Raw genomic sequence first — 24005 nt, 5'->3', positions numbered from 1 at the left:
AAAACCTCTTTGAACATTTGGAGTTCAAAGAGGGGAACTCATTCTCCCAACTTGGATTTTGAGAGCATGAAGATGGATTTGGAAGCTCTCCTACAATCTTGACTTGTAGGAAAGAGAAAGGGAAATGCAACTTAGAGGTTGCAAATCATGAATGCCCTTGAACATTTTGTATTCAAAGAGAAGTAACCATTCACTTATTTTTATATTAAATGAATGGGAAAGTTTCTTTGAATATCCGATGTCCAAAGAAAGAGATAAACATTCACTTAATTCAAATTAAGTGAATGGTGGAGTATTCCTAAGAGTCAAATCCCAGAGGCTTTGCTTATATTCTTTTGAGCCTTTCTAGAGATCGTTTGAGAATCTCTACATAGGCTTTAAAGACCATTAGCAAAGAAGGCATTTGTTGCCTTATGCTCCAACAAAGAAAATGAAGGAATTCAGACCGCAACTCTGAATTTGTTTGTAACTTTTTAGGCCCCTCTAGAGGTCATTTGGGCACCTCTATATGGGCTTTGAAGGTTACTAACAAAGGAAACATTGTTGGTTTTGTGTTTCCAACAAATGTAGAGAGAAAACTTAGATTTTGGTTCTAAGTTTTGCATGTATCCTTTTAGGCCCCTCTAGAGGTCATTTGGGCACCTCTATATGGGCTTTGAAGGCTACTAGCAAAAGAAAAATTGTTGGTTTTGGGCCAACAAATGTAGAGAGAAAACTTAGACTTTGGCTCTAAGTTTTGCAAAGATCCCTTTGAACATAAAGATGTTCAAAGAGCTCGAAGGGAGGTATGCATTCTTCTAGCTTGGAGTCTTGGAAGAATAAGCAGGTCTCCTACAATTTGGATTTGTGAAATGTGAGAGAGAGGTAATGCAATCTAGATATTGCAAGATTGAAAGAGATCATTTGAACTTTTGGTGTTCAAATAAATTTCTCCATTCACTTAATTCAAGTTAAGTGAAAGGATAAGGTAGACTAGGATTTAGATCCCAAGTCCAAATGAGATATTCATTTGTTAGCTTCATGTTTAAACAAACGAAAAGGAAGAACTTAGAAATTGGTTCTAAGCTCAAGGATCTCATGTGACAGTAGATGGAAGTTTTGGAAAGCTTCAAGTTGGTACACATAAAAGAAGAAATGATGTTGGGTTGTTGATTTTTGTCTCAACAAATGAGAGAAGTGAATTACTTGGAATTTGGTTCCAAGCTTCTAATGATTCTTGCAACATCTTTGGAGCTTTGAGGAAGCTCCAAGTGTTATGCAAAAAGAGATGGTTTATAGTTTGGAACTACAAATCAAGAAACAAATCATCGAGTTTTTGTGCTCAATGATGCAAGGTTTGGAACTATAAATCAAGAGACAAATCATTGAGTTTTTGTGCTCAATGATGCAAGGCCTTCTTCTTATGCTAGGTTAGGAAAATGTCATAGGCTAGGACTCATTCATTAATTTTTGTGTCTCAAAGAATGATAGAAGGAACCTTGAATTTGGATCTAAGCCCCAAAAGAAGATTTCATAAAATGGCATGCTAGAAATTTTTTAGAGAATTCTAAGTCATCATATGAAAAGGAGAGACAGGTGATTATTTATTAATTTTGTGTCAACAAATAAAGGATCAATCACTTAGAGTTTAATTCTAAGGCCTCACACCTCACGAAATGATACTATTTTGAGAGCTTTGTACTCATTTCATGTGATGAAAAGAGAATATCGTTTATTGATTTTGTATCAATAAATTACCAAATATGAACCTAGGATTTTGGATCCTAAGTTAACATGGTTCACGCGGTAACGTGCTTGAAACTTCGGGACGTTCCAAACTCTTATTCATAAGGAGAGGGAAACTCTACTAGAGAGCTCCCAATGCATTGAAAAAAAGGTTCCTAAATCACTTTTGGCATGATTAGGAAATTGGGCATGAGTGCTCATTTGTTACTTTCATGTCATAACAAATGAAGGTTCGACTTAAGATTTGGTCTTACAGTCTTAAATAGCCCATATAATAGAATGTTTGGAGTTTAGAGAGGCTCCAAAGCTATTATGGATGATGCTTATTGGCACTCATGCAACATAGAACTTAAAACTTCGAGGAAGTTCCAAGTGTCAAATTTGCAAGGGGACAAGCATGAGAAAGGAAATTTCTTCATCATTTCATGAACGTGAGATATTCAATGAAAGAAGGGATTGATTTCTAAAGCTTTGAAAGATTTTCTAAATCAATTTTGATATGACCTAGAGGACTTAAAGGATCTTACGGATGCCCTAAAGATGGATTTGATAAGCTCTATCAAGAAACCTAAGAATATTCATGTGAAGTTCGCCATTTTTTTGTTTGAGATGTTTGATCGTTTCAATTGCTAATTATTAACCAACTTGCAAACTTCATCGAATATGTTTATCAACTTGACCCCATACTCGTTTCATAAGTATTTAGAGATTTGATAAGCATATTAGTAAGTTTGCAAATCTTTAAATGCATAGCAATATAAAAATTTCTTCTATCCTTATTTTGCAAAACATTGTATACAAACTCAATCAATTACGCTCTCTTTATGGGATTCCAACATGAGCCTTGGGAGGTTAATGTGCAATCTCACAACATGAGAGGCTCACCAAATTGATTAAATTCTCCTCCAAACATTTGCAAATGTTTCACAAAAATTTACAAGCTTCATCATATAAAAGAACTTTGCATTTACAAATTATCTTGCAATCTAAGCTTTGGAATAAAGATGCACATAATCAAATAAATTGAAGCTTGCAAATTTTCTTCTACTTTGATGTGTTAGAAGCATGGGAAAACTTCTCTAGTCTTAGAGATTTCATAAGTTGGAGTGCTCATTTGTTATCACCTCTATGAGTTTCAAAAGACACCCAAAAATGAATTTCTAAAAGCTTTACCAATCCTAGGATTTGCAACATGAATCCTTGGAGATTCATGTGAAATCCTACAAGAAGTGTGCCATAGATTTAAAATCCATTTAAAAAAAATACATTTTGTGTATTCATGAAAGCCATGGAGAATGTACGAGTTGGCAAATATGAAACCCCAAATTTCGTGTAAGTTTTGTTGTGACACTTAATCAAGTGGGGAAACATGTCTCATGATGCAAAGAAATCTACGCCTCAACATTCGTTTTGGGAAGGGAGAATGTCGCATAGCTTAAGGTTATTGATAGGTGGAAGTTTGGAAGACGATATGAATGCTAAAGCATGCACTTGAGAGGCATTAGACACAAATCCAACACTTCTACACGCATTAACATCCTCTAAGGATTCTCACATGAGAACCAACAACGAAAAATAACCAAATTTTCGCTGTTTTGCAAAGAGGACAGCCGTCAAGGGATTTTGGTGAACCAGAAATCAAAGTTTCTAAGGACCTAAAGCTTTGGATCGTCTATCACATGCCATTGGCTATGGAGCCTTAAGGTTTTGCCTAAGTTTTAAGGATTTTACCACACCCGGTTTGTCCTAGCGCTCCAAATTGTAGTCCAAGCTGCTGTCCAAGCTCCAATCCAAGTTCTAGCTGCTATCCAAGATGATTCGAAGGCTCCAAACTGCTGTTTGGAAGGTTTAGGAGCCTCCTTTTGCTGTTTGGAAGGTTTGAATAGCCTCCGACTCGCCTCGAGGTCGTCAAAATTGAAAGAAGAGGAAGTAGAAGCCTCTTTCTGAGCAAAACGTCGCAGAATTCCAGACTTGGGAGGAGTCGGGTCTTCAAATCTGATGGAAGTTTGACGTGCAGGGCTTGAGACTCCAAACGGTCAATCGAGCAAGCAAGATGAACCCCTTAGGAGGTTCGGCCGAAGGCCTGGTCGGAGTCGGGAAGGGATTCCGCACACGAGGAAGGGAACTCGAGCGCGGGAGTCGCTCGTTCTGTCTCCGTTCGGGATGAACCGCACGCGGGGGATGAATCCCACTTCTCCCTCTCTCTATCGGGACGGAAGACACAGGAGAGGAGCCGCACAGTGAAGTCGCACGCGAGGTCCTTGCTTCCGTCTGGTGGAAATGAGCGCAAGGTATCGTCTTCACTTTTCTCTCGCTCTCTCGCTCTTTGTCTCTCTGGGTTGCGGGACGGACACAAGCAAAAGAAGAAGAAGAACCGCCCCCTTCTCCCTTCGATCTCCCCTTCTATACGGGACGGACAAGCACGCGGGATGCCCATCCTCACTCGAGTATTTTGCCGCAGGAGATAAGAGATCTTTGCGCGATCTCTCTGCTGTAGCCGCCGGCGGGAATTGAAGACTAAGGGAAAACGGCCGCAAAATTTGAAAATCAAACAGATCTTAGCCGTTGATTTCAATTTCAGATTTGGCTATTTGATTTAGCCCAAATTGGACTCGACTCAAATCGATTTGGGTCGATTTGGGTCCGAGCGGGTCCGATCAAGTTAATTTTACGAAATTAAACTTGAATCGACGTCGAATTGTGTCGGAATGCGTCGAATTGAACTCGACGATGCTCGATGGGATTTGATTGATTTTGAATTGGATTGATTTGATTTAATTTAATTAAATTGAGGCTCAATTTGGATTAATTTCACCTCGACGATGATCAATTGGGTCGATCGAGCGCGGTCAAACTTTGTCGGGCTCGATTGGGGTCGAGTCGGTGCGAAAATATTCGTCAATAGACGATTATGCACCATAATTATTATTGGCCATTCATCATCCATATTTGTCATTTCTTTAGCCAATTTGGCAACGCAATCAGCTTTATTGTTTTAACCTCAGGGAATTTGAGTTAATTTGATGATTGAAATTTGTTTCATAAGCTCAAAGACTCGTCGATGATAACAAACCAACTCAAACTTAGTGATTTTGTAAATTCCCAGTACTTGATTTACAACAAGTTAGGAATCACTGAAAATTTGAAGGTTTCGAATTCGAACATCAATTAAAATCTCCAATCCTGCGATTAAGGCTTCATATTCTAGCTCATTGTTGGTCCGAGGTTCAGTCAAGCTGAATTAGAATCTCATTATACCTCCCTCAAGTGCTACAAAAATGAGTCTGATTCCAGCTTGGGCTTTTTCCAGATTTGGAGGCCGAGAGTGCTTAATTGACGATGCTCCATCAAAGTACATTTCTTATACTTGTAGTCTCTCATTCTCTTCAACATTCATGATCTGCTCGTTAGGTAGATCATCATTTAGTGGTGAATTTGCAGGGATAGGATGTGCGGCGAGAAAATTTGCCAACACTTGCCCTTTTATTGCCTTTTGTGGGACATATGTGATATCAAATTTTAGGAGTATCACTGCCCACCTAGCTAAACGACCTGTCAACGTTGGTCTTGTCATCAAAAACTTCTGCGGATCGATCTTTGATATCAAGGTGATTTTGTGAGATATCATATAATGGCGGAGCTTCTGAACTATGAAAATCAGAGCCAAGCAATGCTTCTCAATTGGATAGTAGCATATTTTCACTCCAATTAATTTTCGGCTGATGTAGTAGAGCACATTTTCTTTTACTTCTTCATTATGCTGGGCCAATAATACTCCGAGTGACTCTTCTAGTGCTGCTACAATATAAGAGGCTTTCCCGGAATTGGTGTCGCAAGAATGGGAGGATTTAACAAGTATTTCTTGATACTGTCAAATGCTTCCTGGTATTTTTTTGTCCCATTTGAAGCGGACATTTTTCTTCATTAACTTTGAAAATGGATGGCACCTACCCGACATATTCGATATAAACCGTCGAATGAAAGGCAGTTTCCCTTGCAGGGAATGAAGTTGGCGGATATTTCTTGGAGGCGGCATCTATATAATTTCCTTGATTTTATTGGGGTCGATCTCGATACCTCGAGGACAAAAAACGTACCCCAAGAATTTGCATGAGGAGACCCCAAAGACACATTTGAGGGGATTCATCTTTAGATCAAACTTTTTGATGCTTTCAAATACAAACCTCAAGTCATCTAGGTGATCTCTTTGATCCATGCTTATGACAACAAGGTCGTCCACATAACACTCGACCTTTTGATGTATTGGCTCATCAAAAATATGAGTCATTGCCCGTTGATAGGTGGCACCAGTGTTCTTCAGACCAAAGGGTATGACCGTATAACAAAATATGCATATAGGTGTTCTGAATAATGTATGTTTTTCATCTTCAGGCGCCATTTTGATTTGATTGTAACCCCACGATTTGTCTATGAAAGAGAACATATCATAGTTGGAAGTATTGTCAACAAGAAATTCTAATACTGGAAGATGAAAGTCATCTTTCAGACATGCCTTGTTGAGATCCCTGAAGTCAATACATATACGAATCTGGCCGTTCTTCTTTTTTATAGAAACGATATTGGCAATCCAATCAGCATACTTTTCTTCACGAATAAAGCCCGCATCTATAAGCTTCTTCGTCTCTACAATCAGTTGTTCTTCAATCTCCAATCTCATTCTCCTTGGAGCTTGCTTGATGGGTGCTGCATCATATTTGATGGCTAATCTATGAACTGCTACGTCAGGGGATCAGCCAGGCATCTCAGCATATGTCCAAGCAAAACAATCTCTGAATTCACAGAGAAGCTCTTTCATTTCTTCTACTTGCTCTTCTGGTAGAAGGGAGCTAATGAAGGTTGGGCGAGGATCCTCTTCAGTCCCCAAGTTGACTTCTTTTAACTCATCCATAGTGGCTGCCTATCCACCATTTTCTAGTTCTTCTGGTACAGGCTTTGCCTCTACGGGTTGATCATCATATATATCAACTTCATACACCTCCTCATCACCATCATCCTCGGATTTGATTTTTCCGCATGTGATTGCTCGACAAATCTCCTTTTGGAGATATTTCGGTACGATGAATCTCTGACTCTTTTTTGCAAAAAATATTATTCTTCTTTATTGAGTGCGAATTTCGCTCAAGCAGAAACGAACTTGATGTTTAGAGGAACGAGTTTTATCTTGCTTCAGTAACATTCTTTGGATATTTCTGATATTATATATGAGAAATCTCTTAGGAACTTATTCCCCGGAATCGGCGAGTGTACGAAACTAGTCGCGATTTATTTCTTCTTCAAGTTTTTCTATTGAATAAAATAGACTCGTTGGTCCATCCTTTTTTTTGGGGAGGTACATAGAATGTCACGAGCTCTTCAACATTATGCACCTCTCGAGAAATAACTTCTTCGAAGTGTTGCAGTGGAATACGTGTGACTACGAGTACACTATCTGAGATTGATAGACTGTTTATTCTTCTAGAGAACACACCCTACACCATGTTCATTTAAATAGAGTCATTGTAGCTACAGATATAATTGAAGATAGAATTATAGTTTTAAAGATTATTGTGATGCTAAGATTATTAATATTGTAAGTGCTTATACTTCTCAAGTAGGTTTGTATATGTATGTAAAAATAAAATTTTGGAATAACTTAGAAAATTTATAAAATACTTCTTGAAAAAATAGTTTTTATTGGAGGAGATTTAAATGGACATATTGATAGAGAGGCAGAGAATTTTAAAAGCATTTATGGTGGCTATGAGTTTGAAGCAACTAATGAATGTAGTAAGATTATATTAGATTTTTCTCTAACTTGTGATTTTGTAATTGTTAATACTGTATTTAAGAAAAGAGATGATCATCTCATTACTTATAAGAATTTGATATAGTAAAATTCATATTGATTATTTTCATATATGAAAAATAAATAATTTAGATTGCAAATATTGTAAAGTTTTTCTGAATGAAAGTTTATGTATCCAATATCGCTTATTAGTTCTTAACTTTAAAATGAAGGGGAAGAATATGAAAAATATTATAAAACATTGTTTTAAGACTATATGGGGGTATTTAAAGAACATAAAAAAAAAAAAAAAAATAAGAGTAATATTTGTGATCTTAAGATTTTCTATGCTTGAGGAAGTGAATGTTATGTGAGAAAAAATAGCTTGTAATATTAAGAATGCTGCAAATGATGTGCTTGGAGTTTCAAAAGGAAAAAACTTCTAATAATAAAAATAGTTTGTGCTGGAATCAAAATGTACAAGAAAAGATAAAAAATAATAAATTTTATTATAATAATTAGTTTAGATGTAAAAACTCTAAAAATTGAGAAAGATATAAAGAGGCTTGTAAGGTGTCTAAGAAAGTAATCTGTGATGCAAAGATTTTAGCTTATAATGACTTATATAATATATTAAATTTTAAAGAGGATGAAAGATATATGAATAAGTTAGCCAAATAAAGAGATAGGAGTAGTAACGATTTAGTTCAAGTAAAGCGCATTTAAGATGAAGATCAAAAAGTGTTTTTTTAAGAAGACATTCAACAAAGGTGGATGAAACATTTTCTATGTTTTTAATGAAGATTGTGAGAATAAAATTAACTTTAGGGATCTTAACACTCTAAATGAAAATAGAGATTTTTTATTTTTATTTGCGTATTTGTAAAATTGAAGTTAGAGAGGCTTTAAATAAAATGAAGTGTGGAAAAATTATTGGAACTGATGATATTCCAGTAGAGGTGTGAAAATGCTTAGGAGATGAAGGAATTTTTGGCTTACTAAACTTTTTAATATTATTTTGAAGACTAAAAATATATTAGATGAGGGAGAATGATTGTGTTGATTCCTATTTTTAAGAATAAAGGTGATGCACAAGATTGTGTGAATTATAAAGAAATTATGTTGTTGTATCTTACTTTAAAACTTTCGGAGAGAATTATGGAGAATAGATTATGACGTGATACTAATGTTTCTCCGAATCAATTTGGATTAATGCTGAGTAGGTCAACTATGGAAACTATTCATTTATTGAGTGTTGATAGAGAAGTTTAGAGATAATAAAGAGGATCTACATATGATATTTATTGATTTAGAGAAAGCATATGATAAAGTTTTAAGAGAAGTGCTATGGAGAGTTCTAGAAAATAAAGAGGTTAATAATGCTTATATTTAAGTCATTAGGGATATGAACACAAGAGCTGTTACTTGTGTTCAAACACAAGGTGGTTTGACCAAGTATTTTCCTATTTCAGTTGGTTTACATCAAGGATTAGCCTTAAGCCCTTATCTTTTTTGTTTTAGTCATGGATGTTCTTACTAGACATTTGTAAGAGAATGTACCTTGGTATATGCTTTTTGCTGATGATAGATATTCTTGTTGATAAGACTTGAGAGTGAGTTGAAGGTAAACTCGAATTATAGAGGTTAACCTTAGAGTCTAAAGGTTTTCGTTTGAGTACTAAAGCCAAAAACATGGAGTGTAATTTAAGTAGTAATAGATCTAGTGGGGGGTTTGTGACTTTAAGCGATCAAGTCATTAATAAGTGTACTCGTTTTATATATCTTGGGTCTATTGTTCAGAGTGATGGTGAAATAGATATGGATATTATTAGTAGAATTCAAGTTAGATGGTTGAAGTGGAGGAATGCTTCAGGTTTGGTGTGTGATATAAAACTATCTCTCAAACTTAAGGAAAACTTTTATAAGATGGTGATGAAATCTTCAATGCTATATGGTGCAAAATGTTGTCCATTAAAAGAGAAACATAATATTAAATTAAGTGTTACTAAGAGGAGGATGCTCAGGTTGACGAGTGGATTTATTCTTAGTGTTAGGAGACAAAACGAGCATATCCATGAAAAGGTTGCAGTAGCTCTTGTGATAGATATGATTAGAGAGATTCGCTTTCGTTGGTTTGGCCATGTAAAATGACGACCTTTTAATGATCCTGTTAGGAAAGTAAATGTATTAGATTTGTTCTATGCTAAGAAACGTGGAGGTAAACCTAAAAGGATTGGTTAGAAAATATTAGAAATGACCTTTCTTTATTAGATTTAAATGAGAATTTGACTCTTAATAGGACACAATTGAGAAAAATGATTCATGTAGCTAACCCATCCCACAATGGGATAAAGCCTTGATGTTATTGTTATTGCTGTACTTTGTCTTTTCTTCATGCTTTGTGAAATGACTGGTTTGAATGCTTATCAATACCTACAACATATGCTTTCATATGACTTTTTAATAGACACAAAGGATAAAAGTTCAATAATTGGCTGTGAAACCAATTGAACATTTAATGACACACCAAGAGAGGGGGGGGGGGAATGGGGGTAGGGGTGTAAATTAGTGATTTAAAACTTTTTTTAAATATCTTTTTATTAAAAACCAAAGTCAGGTTTTAATGAGGAAGCATTTTAATAAACGGAATCACAACTCACAATAACAACCCAAAACAAATACTAATCTTTTTTATTTTTGATTTTGTATAAAAAACAAATAATTTTTTTTGTTCTTTTTTATCTTACTATTTTTTTTGTTTTTTTTTTGTTTTATATAAATATCCATCCCAGTCAACCACAATGATTTTTGTATCACAATGATAATCAAACTTAACTCTGATTGTTGAAAAAAAATATGCAGGAAAGTAAAATTGAAAAAATTAAATTCGAAAAGAAAAATAACACAAATAGATTTTTATAGTGGTTTGGTCAACTTGACATACGTCCTATCCCTGAAGTTTTTTTTTTTTTTCGTGTATTACACTAATCAATAGTTATTCTCCTTCATGCCATGGCTAGGAGGAGAAGCCTGTCCATACTATTCTCTGTCAAAGAATCTCTCCTTTTACCTCCTCAGTCTGGCAGAGATGCCAAAATCCTTTTCAGCTTCTTGTTGTAGCAAAGTAGCCAAAATCTCTTTCATATCTTAGGTGTGGCAGAGTAGCTGAAATCCCTTTCACCTCCTCGGTGTGGCGGAGCAGCAGAAATTCCTTTTAATCTTTTAAGTGTGAAGGAGTAGCCAATATCCTTTTCATCTCCTCGATGCGGTGAGTAGCCAAAATCCCTTTCACCTCCTCGGTGCGATGGAGTAGCTAAAATCCTTTTAGCTCCTAGGCACGACAGAGTAGATGTCGCCCTTTGACACCAAAGGCTTCTTAACAGAGCTTCCCTCAAGACAAACGCTAACACACCCAGAGGAACCAAGGTGCAAGTTGGCCGGAACAACCGTGTGAAAACCTCTCTCACACTCCTTTGAATCCCACAAAGCTCTTCTCCCTCTCATGCAATCTAACCCTTTCTCTTCTTTGGTTAATGCTATATCTTCAACATTCTCACAGAAGAAGCATACCTCTGACAGCCAAAAAGATACCTTCAAAGTCATAACAAAAGTTTAAATAGAGGGTTTAAAAAAATCTTATTGTTTTATTTCTGCGCTTCTATTCGTACAGTAAGATACTCATATCATATAGTATGATTAATTCATCCTCTGATGTACGATCTAAGATCATCCAATACAATTAGCTCAATCGAATGCAGTTCATATAGGATGAACCTCGGGATTATTAATTATCGTACAAAAGCTCGCATTAAGATCATTTTATACGATCATCAATCTTAAATTAATTTTGATTTGATTGCTTAATCATATGGATTAGGAAAGATTTCTGCACAACATACAATATGAATTAGTTTATACAGTAAGATTCAAACAAATTTCAAAACTAGAATTATTGCTTAATTTAAATTACGGTGGGGATATGATGGGCGTGTGATTGGTTTGTGCTGGACTTGAGCTATGCAATATGAATATGCTTAGGTTTTCTTCACGAAGAGTGCGTATCGTAGTGTTATGTTCTACATTGGACAAAAGGAACTAGAGATGCAACACAACATGAATACATTAATTGGTCAATGCCTGCAGAAATACGAGACCATACAAGAAAAGTTCACAGAAAAGATGGAGCAGCCTACCAAAAAATGACAAAAAGATGCCAAATATTGGAACAAGAAAATGAAATTCTAACAAAAGATAAACAAGAACTCCAGGAAAAATATGCTGAGAAATCTAGGTCAGTCAGTAATCTGCAATCCTATAGCTTTGGATCTTCAGAATTTATGTTTTACCGTGTATTCTTCCTTTTCCAAGCCTCACTGTATTTGTAGGGGATATTTTGATCAGTTTCTTTTGGTTAAATTCAGGTAGAAGAGAAAAATTGATGAGATGTATGATCAATTGAGAAGCGAATGAGTCAGTAAAGCGTTCAGCAATCCAACCACCAAACAATTTCTTTCCAAGAGCTGAGTCTGATATATTCGCCAATATGATAGATAATAGAGATCCTCCTAGACAAGGTAATCTGCACTTATGCAACCAAATAGTTTTAATTTCCAGTTTCTGCTACATCAAGTCATTTTGTGGGGGAAACCAAAACTACTTATAAGTTCTTTAAACAGTCGAGTGAATACCCTTTCAAATCCTCAAACTTATAATCCAAAGCTTTCTCAAGACTGTTTTTGAACAAAGATGTGAGCCATTAAAATTTTTAATTCAGCTCCCCCAAAATACCAGTTGATTCATCTGTTGCAGATCGATCAGTTTTCACGCCTGAAACTCCAAGAAAAAGAGAAGAGATTTGGCCGCCTGCAAGACACAGAAGTTCAAGCTCTGCCGCATTTGATCTTTCTGGAGGATCACAAGTAAGTATGGCGCCAGGTCCTATTGATCATGCTAGAGCCAGTAGTTATTATTATTTTTTTTTTTGGGAAATTAGGGACAGAGGCCATTTCATTGCATAAAAGAAATTACAAGTAAATGAAACAGAAAATTATAATCCATAAACACAACAAAACTGGATTATGGATTCTAAAAGAAAGCAAAATACAATATGAAATTAAAACAGTAGAACTGAAGGCAGAACTGCCTCAAAGGACTTAGGTTGCTCTATGTGCTCGGAACGGGTCAAAAACACGAATGGGTCATGTTAAGAGCAAGGCCCCTGGTTGCCAAGAAGACCATCCAAGGGGCAACTGATAAGAATCAGCATTCATCATCGTCCTTTCAAAAATAAACTCCCAGGCAACTTGACAATCCAACAAAATCTGCAGGCACCCCAAAATTGTCCAGACAAAAGTGTCACAGAAAGCAGAAACCACAGGCTTCAAGGCCGAGCCCAGATCCAGAAATTCAAACGTTGTGCCAGCCGATAGTTTTAAGAGTGACAGCTTTTCTAATTTTTGTAATCACCGTGGTTTGACAATCAACAATACCACCAAAAATCCGATCATTTCTTGCTCTCCATAAGAAGTAGATGATAGCAGAGGTAGAGAGAAGATAGTAATTTCTGTTATGAACTAAAAACCTTTGCTCAAAAATAGAATTGTATAACTGATGCAGGTTGGGCCTCATAAGAAGATCATTCAGCCAAGGCAAAAAATATTTTGCAATATCAAAAGTGAATCTGCACTCGAAAAAGAGATGTGAAATAGTTTCCATATCATCATGACAGAAACAACATTTGTAAGAAGTGTTAATCCTTCTCTTTGCCAGAATATCCGTAGTTTTTAAACCATCTTTAAAAGCAAGCCAGACGTACACCGAGTATCTAAGGGCTTGATGTTTATACCAAACATATTTGTACCAGGGAACCTTGCTTGAATTACTAAAAAACTGTTTAGAAAAATCAGCAAACACAGGGTTTTGTTTACCATACCATAAATGATTTTCCACCTGAGGACTGATGGGAATAGCCTTAATAAGAGAGGTGATATTGTTTTCAAAAGACTGAGGCAGGTTCCAATTATCCCTCAGAATAATATTAGAAACTTTCCAGCTAAAGAAACTGGAGTAGTTGGCAATAGAATTAGAGGTCTTTAGGTAATCGACAATGGAATGCCCCCCACACCAAGGATCCCAGATAACAGAGAGGTTGCTACTCGGGAAAACAGAGAAGGAAATACAATTTTTAATGCAGCTAGCTTTCTTACACAGCAAATCCCAATAATGAGCATTTTTAGCTGAAGTAAAGTTCCAAAGAGAATAGTATTTAGCTCTCCACCAACTAAATAGGAGGCTGTTAGAATTTAGGAACCTCCAAATGAGTGAATAAGCATAATTGTGATAGAGAGAGTCAATAGACGGGATTCCCAAACCCCCATACTGTTTTGGGCAATAGGTGTTTTTCCAAGACATGGTAAAAAGTTTTTTCTGTGTGATACTGCCAAAGTAAGTAAAACGAGCGCACAAATGATTTATATGCTTGGAAACACCTTTAGGAATGATAGAGTCTCGTATCCAGTAAGCAATGGTGTTGCAAATTGTGAATTTGATATATTGTATTCTTCCGGCTAATGACAAAGTTTTTTCTTTCCACCCCTCTAATTGATTAGAGATTTTTTCCAAAAGTGGCTGGAAATCTTTTAGCTTCAGTTTCTTATAAAAGATAGGCAATCCCAAATATTTGATGGGATTTAAAGATTGTTGAATATTGAGAATAGTGCAGATGTCCACATCTAGAGGGCAATTTTTGGAGATCAAAATAGTGCTTTTTTGAGGATTTACATTCAGTCCAGTAACAGAAGCAAAATCCTTAAGGATGGAATTGAGAGTGTGAGCATTAGTTGTGGTAGCAGATCCGATAATGAGGAGGTCGTCAGCAAACATGAGGTGAGTAACCTCACAGTTTTCAACAGAAATACCCTTAAAAGTTTTATTAGCCACAGCCAAGTCAAAACTAGTAGATAGTCCATCCATGATTATACTGAAGAGGTATGGAGAGAGCGGGCATCCCTGCCTAATACCCGAAGTAGAGTTGAAATAACCCTCAAGCACACCATTGATGCAAACAGAGAAATATACATTAGAAGTACAAGCCATGATCCAGGAGATGAACATTTCAGGGAATCCTTTAGCTTCAAGTCTTTTATAAAGATATTCTCTAGAGACTCTGTCAAATGCTTTGGTGATATCAAATTTGGCACAAAATAACTTGTGTTTAGCTTTAAGATTGAATTGACTAAGCAAATCAGCAGCAAGTAGAATATTATCAGAGATAACTCTTTTGTGGATGAATCCCCCTTGGCTAGGGTGAATAATGTAAGGCAACACTTCCTTTCATCCTATTGGCAATGATTTTAGCAATTATTTTGTAGATAACATTGCATAAAGCAAAAGGTCTAAAGTCTTTTACATTATTGGCATGAGGATGCTTTGGAATGAGGGCAATGACTGTGGCTTTAACTTGATTGGGCATAAAACCAGTGTTGAAAAAAGAGATGATAGCTTTGCACAACTGAGGGTGGATTACATTCCAAGTTGCTCTATAGAATTCCAGAGTGAAACCATCTGGACCAGGCGCAGAGTTTGGCTTTCTAGAAAAAACAATAGCTTTAATCTCATCCGTAGTAACAGGTGAGTGAGGGCAGAGATCATGTGAGGAGGGATCATAGTTCCAGTTGGCATGAGAGTGGTATTAATATTCAAGCATTCAGGACCAGCAGAGTTAAAGAGATTGTTGAAGTGTTGAATGAAGACTTTAGCAATATCACTGTGAGTGTTGTAGGTCCCTTGATCATTTGTAATCTCCTTGATGTGATTGTAGTTTTTAGTGATGTTGATTTTTGAGTATAAGAATTTCAAATCATCCTCTCCATGGGTGAGCCAATTCACTTTGGCTCGTTGAAAGATCCAACTAGTAAGAGTGGTGTGGTAGTGAGCAAGCTTAGAATTGATGATCGAAAGGTTGCAATTGAGTTGAGGATCCAAAGGGTTACTTTGAATTTGGTAGATCACATTGCTTTGCTGAAGCATGAGGGAATCAATTTCAGTTAGGATTGAATTAGCATTAGACCAAGTCTTATGCTTGATGGAATTCTTGAGAGACTTAAGCTTATAATTGAAATCACTCAAAGGACTGCTCTTATTGGGGCCAGCAAAAACTTCCAATAGACAACTCCAGAAATGAGAGAATTTTGTGCAGTAGTTTTTGTAAAGGAACCTATGCCCTTTCCTGTTATCATTAGTATTAACCAAAAGGAGCGGAGAGTGATCGGAGCAGTCAGGATCACCAACTTTGTCGAAAGAGTTGGGGAATTTTAACAGGCAATTATCGTTGATCATAATCCTGTCTAATTTGATGTGAATGGGGTTGAGATGTTGTTGATTGTGCCAAGTGTAGAAGTGACCAACAGATGATAGATCTTGCAAACCAGTGTTGAATATCATACGATTAAAATCTCCTAGTCTGGAGGTAGAAAGAGCACTACCACCAGCTTTTTCTTCCATCATCCAGCAACAATTAAAATCCCCAAGGATTGCCCATGGGAAATTTATAGTATCAGCAATAGCTTGTAAATTGTTCCACAGAGTTTGTCTTTCCACTTGAGAATTGCTTGCAAATAGCACAAATAAAAGTAGAGTTAACTTTTATAATGCCATGAATAAATTGTTTAGACATGGTAAGAGGAGTGAAATTCATAGTGTCAACATTCCATTTTAACCAAATATGGCCAGGACTGGAGTGACTGAGGACATTTAGTTCATGTCGCTATTCCCGGATCGAGGGGAGAGTACGTCAGATGGAAGAATTTCTTAGACGTATTGCCGTATCCCCAAGGGTTGGGCCCGGGTCAATTGAATCTTTATGCTTATCACAAGAGTCTTCCTTAGAGAAAATTTTGTGGCTGGATTGAAACCAATGATTAGAGAAGCTAGAAGGAATAATTTTAGCTTCAAGGATACAGAGGAGGTCAAGATCGTGGGCTTGGGCTAGTTTTTTGCAGCATAATACTTTGCCCGGGTTGTTAAACCCACGGATGTTCCAAGCTGCAATGTTAGGGAGGGACATTAGGACTTTGAATTGGGGGTAGAGGCTTTTTTTGCTTGCTTGCCTCTAGTCTATTTTTGACTTTGGGTATTTGGCTGCTGGGCTTTTGTAGAGAGGGAAGTAGAGGAGGAGGTCTCTGTGGAGGATTTGGGTATGTTAGGCTGATAGTTGCGGGGAGAGGTTTGAGGGGGACTGCTATGGTTTGGGTTGTTGTTGGCTGTAGAGTGTAGAGGTGGATTATTTGGGGTGATGATGTGTGGAGGAATGTCTTCACCATTTTCATGATCACATAAAGCATGAAATTTATTTTTGGTGTTTAGAAGGGGGATCTCTTGGGTTTGAGGGGTGGTATCAGAAATCTCCTGAATGTCTCCCGAAGGGGAATTCAGGTTCGGTATGAGGGTACCAAGTTTGGGTTGTTACGGCAAGGGCAAGATGGATGGAAGGGTATTAATAGGGTTATTTTGGTTAAACTTGTGCGGGACAGGCTTAGGTATATTGAGTCTGGGTGGAGGGGTAGGGCGCACCTTGCGACTGGAACTTCTTCCTCTCGGTTTGATGGTGGTTGGAGGCTTCAAAATTGGGTCTTTGGGACAAAGTGTGGGGGGATGCATTATAGAGCCACACTGACTGCATTTTTCTGGCTTCCAATCATATTGCACTCTTAAGGGTGTATTTTTGCCATCTACACTATAGAAAATTTCTCCTGGGAGAGAGGAGTTATTGGTGACTTGGACACAGATTCTCGCAAAAGTGAGGCGAGTTTTGGCCGCAGTAAGGGCGTCTACTGCAATAGGAATACCAATACAACTTGCAAGTTTAGAAATACGTCCAGAGAGATAGCGGCAAGTTCATAATTTTTATCCATAAAGGAATGGAAGGAAACTTCTCATGTTTAGGCATGAAATCTGGCGTCCATTTCTGCAATATGAATGGCTTCCCGAAGAAAAACCATGGTCCGCCCGTCCAGGCTAGCTCGTAATCTTCTATGGCTGTAAACTTGAGCAAGAAGAATCCATCATCCATAGTCAAGAGAGAAAGGGAACCTTTGAATGTCCAGGTCTTCTTGATCATCGAAAGCAGGGCTTCATAAAATGACCTTCGTCCAATCGAGTAACCGACAAGAGGAAAGGACCATTCAAGTGCTCCAGCTACAAATTGCTCACTGGTGAATTGTGCAGTCAGATTTTGCGCAGGAACAAAAGAGACGGAGTGAGAAAAGGTTGTGGAAACTTGCGGGGTGGTAGTGAGAAGGTTCTTACAAAGGGGAAGAACATCGATTGCAGTAGTGGATGAAGAAGGGAGAGGCGGGAACTCATCTACAACCATGGGGAGAAACCCCCTGGCCGGAGAGGCGGCGAAGAAAATAGGTTAGGGCGAAAAACCCCAAACCCTAGCAGAGGAAAATATCTCCGCTGCTACTTTTTTGATCACCTCTCTCTTCTCTTTTCTTTTTTGGCTGTATGGTTTGGTCTAGAGCCAGTAGTTCTGCTCGCCCAACTTTTGGAGTTGGTATTAACAATCCTGCTGCAACTTTACCTAATCTCATTATATCTTCTATGAAGAGGCCCCAGTTATGCCGTAATCGTTCCAATTTGTTCACGTAATCATCCATCTCTACTACTGATTTTTTTTCCATTTTCTATATGATTGAAAGATTGAGCTATGGCACTTTAGCAAAGCTTACTGTAATACCGGGAGAATCTATCTATTGCTTATTGTTAGAAATAGTTTGGAAGATAAACATAGGTAGGGAGGCAAGAATGTGTATAGAGATTTTGGATGAGAGAATAGAACAAGAATTTTATTTCTAAAATTTTGCTGAGTAGCTTGATTTACAACATCATGACATTACTTATTTATAGATATGGAAGCTTAATCTAGAGGCTTCTATAACATATCATTACTCTAGAGTCCTCTTTATTTATTACAAATATTTTGGAATATTCTAAATTAGTCAAGATTTTATTAGGTGTAGAATACACTAAAAATGTTGAGAAATGAGCATCAAATTTTATCACTCATTAATGTGAATTTTGATAATTCCATTCATGTCATCCAGCTACTCAAACTTTTCTCTTGGAAGTTCTTTTGTAAATATGCCTACTAATAGTTCTTCAGTCATGTAGTGCTTCAGTTTATCTCCTAGTTGCTCTCAGCTTCTTTAATGAAGTGATATTTTGATTCCAATATTTTGGTTATACTATGAAACAAAGGATTTTTTGTTGTTGCAATAGTTGATTTGTTATTATAGTAGATTTTTTTAGCTTCTTCTTGTGGTTCACCAATGTCTTCAAATATATGATTTAACCATATAGCTTGACTTGTAGTCATTGCTACTGCAATATATTCAGCTTTAGTTGATGATTATGCGATTTTTTCTTTCTTCTTTGATCCCCAAGAAAATATTCCAGAACCTAGTGTGAATGCATATCATGATGTGCTCGTCATATCATCCAGTGATCCTGCTTATTCACTGTTAGTATATACTAGTAAAATTGAGCTGGGAGTAGATTCATATTTCATACTAAATGCTATAGTCCTTTATTCCTTCTAAATATCTAAGGATCATCTTTGTTGCACCTTAGTGAATTTTGCTTAAACTTTGCACGCATCTTGAGAGTAAACTTGTCACATACATGATATTTGGTCTTGTAGCTATTAGATAAAGCACACTTCCAATGAGACTTTGATATTGTAATGTCTACCTTTGGTGCATTGTCTCCTTTCATGAGTGCCTTATTGTCTAGTGGAGTAGCTACTGTCTTGCAACCATTCATCATAAATTTCTTTAATAGACTTACGTATACTTCTTTTGAGAGATGAAGATCCCAACTTCTTTCGAACTCATTACTATCTCGAGAATGTAGTGCATCAGATCTAAATAGGTTATCTGGAATGTCTTCATTATATCTTACTTAAAATCCTTAATCATCCCCTTATTACTTCCTGTATAGATAAGATCATCCACATATAGGGTAAGAATGAGTGTATTGTTCTTACCATGAGCCTTGATGTATAGTGTTGGTTCATTTTGGCTCCTCTTGAAACATTGCTCTAGGAAATAGTTATAGATTTTCCTGTACTAGGCTCTTGGAGCCTACTTTAACTCGAACAAAGCCTTCAATATCTTTAGAACATTGTCTTCTTGTCCTTTTATAATAAATCCTGGTGTTTGTTCATCTCTTCTTCGAAATAGCCATTCAAGAATGTCAACTTCACATCTAGTTGATATATCTTCTACTTCTTTTTTGCTGAAAGTTTTAGTCTTGTTTTGTATTTTTCAATTGATTCATCTGGGTTGGTCTTTCTCTAATAGATCCATTTTACTCCAATTACCTTTTTTTTTCTTGTGGTGAGCCTACTAGCTCCCATGTCTTGTTCTTCTCAATCATCTTTGTTTCTTCTTCGATAGCTTGTCTCCATACTTCCTAGTTTGAGGCTTTTTCAAAGCTTTGTGGCTCTATGATTGTCAAATTATAATACTTGTAAATCTCTGCTAGAGATTTTGTTCTACTAGGCGGTGATTCTTAGTATGTATCTTGAATTGGCTCTTGAGTTGGTGATTCAGTTGAATCATTGATCTCCTTAACTTGTTTGATACTTTTTCTTTGAACTTCCTCTGTCTTCCAATTAAATGCAGCAACTACGTTGAATTCACATCCCGGCTAATGATAAGCTTTTTTGTTCTGAAGTCATAAATTCAATATCCTTTAGATTGAATACTATAACCTAAGAAAATTCCTTTTTTCTTATTTTTCATCTAGCATACTCCTCTTTTGTTGTGGAATGTAGCAAATACATCCAAATACTCTAAGTTACTTTTTCAAATGGCTTCCTTCCACTCCAAACTTTAATTGGTGTCTTGTCTTTCATTGCTTTAGTTAGACATCTATTTAGAAGATAAACTGCAGTAAATATGGCCTCAGCCTAGAAGCATTTTGGAAGCCTTTATCCATCAGCATAGCTCTAGCCATTTTCATCACTATCGTATTCTTTCTTTCAGATACTCCATTTCAATCTTGTGCATATGCGATTTTGAGTTGTCACTCTACATCTTCTTCTTCACAAAACTTGTTGAACTCATTTGAGATATATTATTTTCGTCTATCACTTCTTAGTGTCTTCAAGTGGTAGCAGTTTTGCTTTTCAAGATAAGTTTTGAATTTTTTAAAAATCTCAAATATTTGTGATCTTTCCCGCATGAAGCAAACCCATGTCATTGTTGTGTAGTCATCAACGAAAAGAATGAAGTACTTTTTTTGCTCAAGTGATGGAGTATGCATCGGCCCACAAACATTGGTGTGAATAAGCTCCAGTAGCTTCTTAGCTCTCTTTGCTTTGCTTGATGAAAATTGTTGTCAATGTTGTTTATCGAGCAAGCATCCTTTGCAAGCACCATTGATCTCCTTTATCATTAAAAAATTTCTAATCATATACTTCTAGTGGAGAATGTTTAGCCCATAGAAATTAAAATACCCTAGTTTCTTGAGCAATAATAATGACTCTTCCACTTATGCCTTCTTTGCTATTTTATTTGTACATCTCCATTAAATTGGAAAGCACCTATTCTCTTTCATTTTGATCTTTTCTATTTCAAAGAATTTATCTTACTTGTCATAAATTATGCAAGTATCTTCCTCAAAATATGAAGAATATCCTCTCTCCATCATTTGACTCATGCTTAATAGATTTTGATCGATGTTAGAAACCAAAAATACGTCATTGATATACCTCTTCCCCTTTTTTGTGTCGATGACAATGGTGCCTTTGCCTGTTGCCTCCATGAAGTCGTCATTTCCAATTTTGACCTTTGTCTTGGTTTCATTAAGACTACAAAATATATTCTCATTTTTTGTCATGTGGTTACTACAACCCCTCCATTATACCATGTATCTTTTTTATATTCTAATGAAACTTGACAAGCATTGAAGAGATTTTTATCATCTTTCTCTTCTAATAAATTAGCTTGATGGTTTTTCTTCAAGCTACAAACGCTTTTTATGTTCAAATTTTTTACATTTATTGCATTATAGTTTTCCTTTAAACCAACAATTTTTCTCCAAGTGACTTCTTGTGCATACCACAAGGAGAATATTTGTCACTTTTTCTTTGATTGTTTTCATTTTTCATATTTCCTTGTAAATTTCTCTCTTCTTTTGATTTATAAGTTCGCAGATTTATTTTAGATTGAAATGCATTTTTTGTAGAGATCTCATTATGCCTATTTAATATTTTCTCATGTGCTTCAAGAGAGACCATTAATTCTATTGGAGATAAGGATTTTATTTATTTTGATTCTTCAATTCCGTAAATTATTATATCAAAATTTTCTTTACAAGAAATTATTGTCTTTTCAACTATTTCCTTTTAAAAATTTGTAGCTCTATAAGATCTCATTTGGTTAACTATTTCGTTTATTCTACAGTAATAATCTTTTGCAGTCTCATTATCGTGCATTTAATATTCTCAAAATCTTGTTTTAAATTTTGCAGCTTGATGGCACGTGCCTTTTTAGTTTCTTGAAACTTCTGCAATATATCTCTTGGTTGTTTAGCAGTCCTCGCGCCCATGATTTATGGAAAGATGTCATTTGCCATTACTTGCTTTAAAGCAAATAATGCTTGAGAGTTCTTTTGTTGATTCTGTTCAAGCGCCTTCCTTTGATTTGTTAAAAGAGTCGGTGGTTAGAGTTTTATAGTGGATTTTAGATAGGATTTTTATGACGCCCAATTAGTGATCGAGTGAGGCTTTGATACTTAATGTTGGAAATATTTTGGAAGAGTAAGTATAGATAGGGAGGCAAGCAATGGGCTATATAAGGCTTTTGGATGAGAAAATATAAGAAGAATTTTATTACTAAACTTTTCCTGAGTAATTTTTAGCTTGAGTTACAACATCATGATATTACTTATTTATAGGTATGAAGCTAAATTTAGTAACATCTATAACATAGTAATTCTAGAGTCTTCTTTATTTATTATAAATATTCTAGATACTTCTACCAGTATTACTCTAAAGCCTTCTTTATTTATTAAAAATATTCTAGAATCTTTTACATTAGTCAAAAATTTATTGTATAGAATACTCTAAAAATGTTGAAAAATGAGCATCAAATTTTATCACTTATACTTAAGGATTGGGATGGTGAAATATAAAAAATCTTAGCCTTGATAATGAAATAATCTATTTTTCAATTCGGAGCAATTTTTTGGTCAATTTCTTAAGTTTTCCTGGAAAATTGTTTGGAAAGTTGTATGGTCATTTGATTGTTTCAGTTGATTTGCAGGTTATAAGATGGAATGCGGGGATATGGTATTTGTTCTGGCGTTAATCAGCAAACAAAGTTTTTTTTCCACCACCTTATTTTTCTATAATATTGCTCACTCCTATCTTCTTTCTTGCATGGCAATTGAATTCATATTTCCCGTGAAAGATTACAGAGATCTCGTACCTGGTACTTATATTGACTGTTTAAAGAATGTGGCGACTTTGAGAATAAGCTAGTAGCTTCTATTGTAGGTAATCTGATCTATAAAAGATAACGGCGATGCAAATAGACAGTTTTAAATTCTACAGATAACTAGTCCAATATGATATAATTATAATATTTGAATCAAGTATAACTATTATGAAAATATAGGCTTTTAAATGTTTTAAAGAGTAAAAATTGATGAAACCTAAGCCCCAATATTACTGAAATTAATAAAGTCGAAATTTCAGTCATGAAAAGGAAACCCATAATGAAATTAAGTTGAAATCATTGATTCTTATACTTGCATGTCGAATTTTATATTTGCACATGTGAACTTTAAGGATTAATTAGTCATAGTGAACTCCTCATTTTGAACTCTCCAGAATAATGTTGAACTAATAATACTACTAATGAACTAATTAGAATTATATTGAACTCGTTAGAGTCATATTAAAATTTTCAAAATCACCATGTCTAGCGTTATAGTGTTAGCATAATGTTGAACTCATTAGCATGTAAACTCGTCAATGTCATGTGCACTCTTATGTACTTTAGATTACATGCTTTACACATTCTAATCCATTTTCTCATATAGCTAAAATTAATTTTCCATGTAGTGCAAAGACCCTACCCCAAGCAGGAGTTCAAGGGGGAATTTGGAAGATATGATGTGTTTGGAGGACTCAACCATTGTATTCTTGGCAATCTAGAAAATTCTAAATCTTTTCAATCAAGATTTCTTATTTTTTCTCTCTTTTCCTTTTATTTTATGAACCTTTTGAGTTTTTGTAGTAAGATTTTAGTGTTGCCTGAAATAAATTTGGATTAAATATTCCGAATAGTGCATGAGTATGGATTAATGCCAAAAACCATAAATTATGTATTACAAGCACTAAAGTAACAAACTAGAGAGAAACAAAAGTTTTTTTTTATTTTTTTATTATTTTTTTTATCTCACGCATAAATTGAGCAAACAA

The 24005-nt window shown here is 35.8% G+C and overlaps 1 long non-coding RNA gene and 1 pseudogene across 1 annotated transcript; both read left to right on the top strand.

The window, feature by feature from the left end:
- The first annotated feature begins 6 nt into the window (after positions 1-6).
- Positions 7-680, top strand: LOC114580724. The gene is made up of 2 exons (XR_003702284.1): positions 7-489; positions 630-680. It is a non-coding gene; the product is annotated as an uncharacterized LOC114580724 (long non-coding RNA).
- Positions 681-6422: 5742 nt separating this feature from the next.
- LOC110100566 lies at positions 6423-23965 on the top strand (annotated as a pseudogene).
- The last annotated feature ends 40 nt before the right edge of the window (positions 23966-24005 follow it).

The sequence above is a fragment of the Dendrobium catenatum genome, unplaced genomic scaffold (genome assembly GCF_001605985.2).
Source record: "Dendrobium catenatum unplaced genomic scaffold, ASM160598v2 fragScaff_scaffold_1220, whole genome shotgun sequence".
Classification (NCBI taxonomy): domain Eukaryota; kingdom Viridiplantae; phylum Streptophyta; class Magnoliopsida; order Asparagales; family Orchidaceae; genus Dendrobium; species Dendrobium catenatum.
The sequence above is the reverse complement of the archived record's forward strand: the minus strand, read 5'-3'. Positions and strand labels throughout refer to the sequence as shown.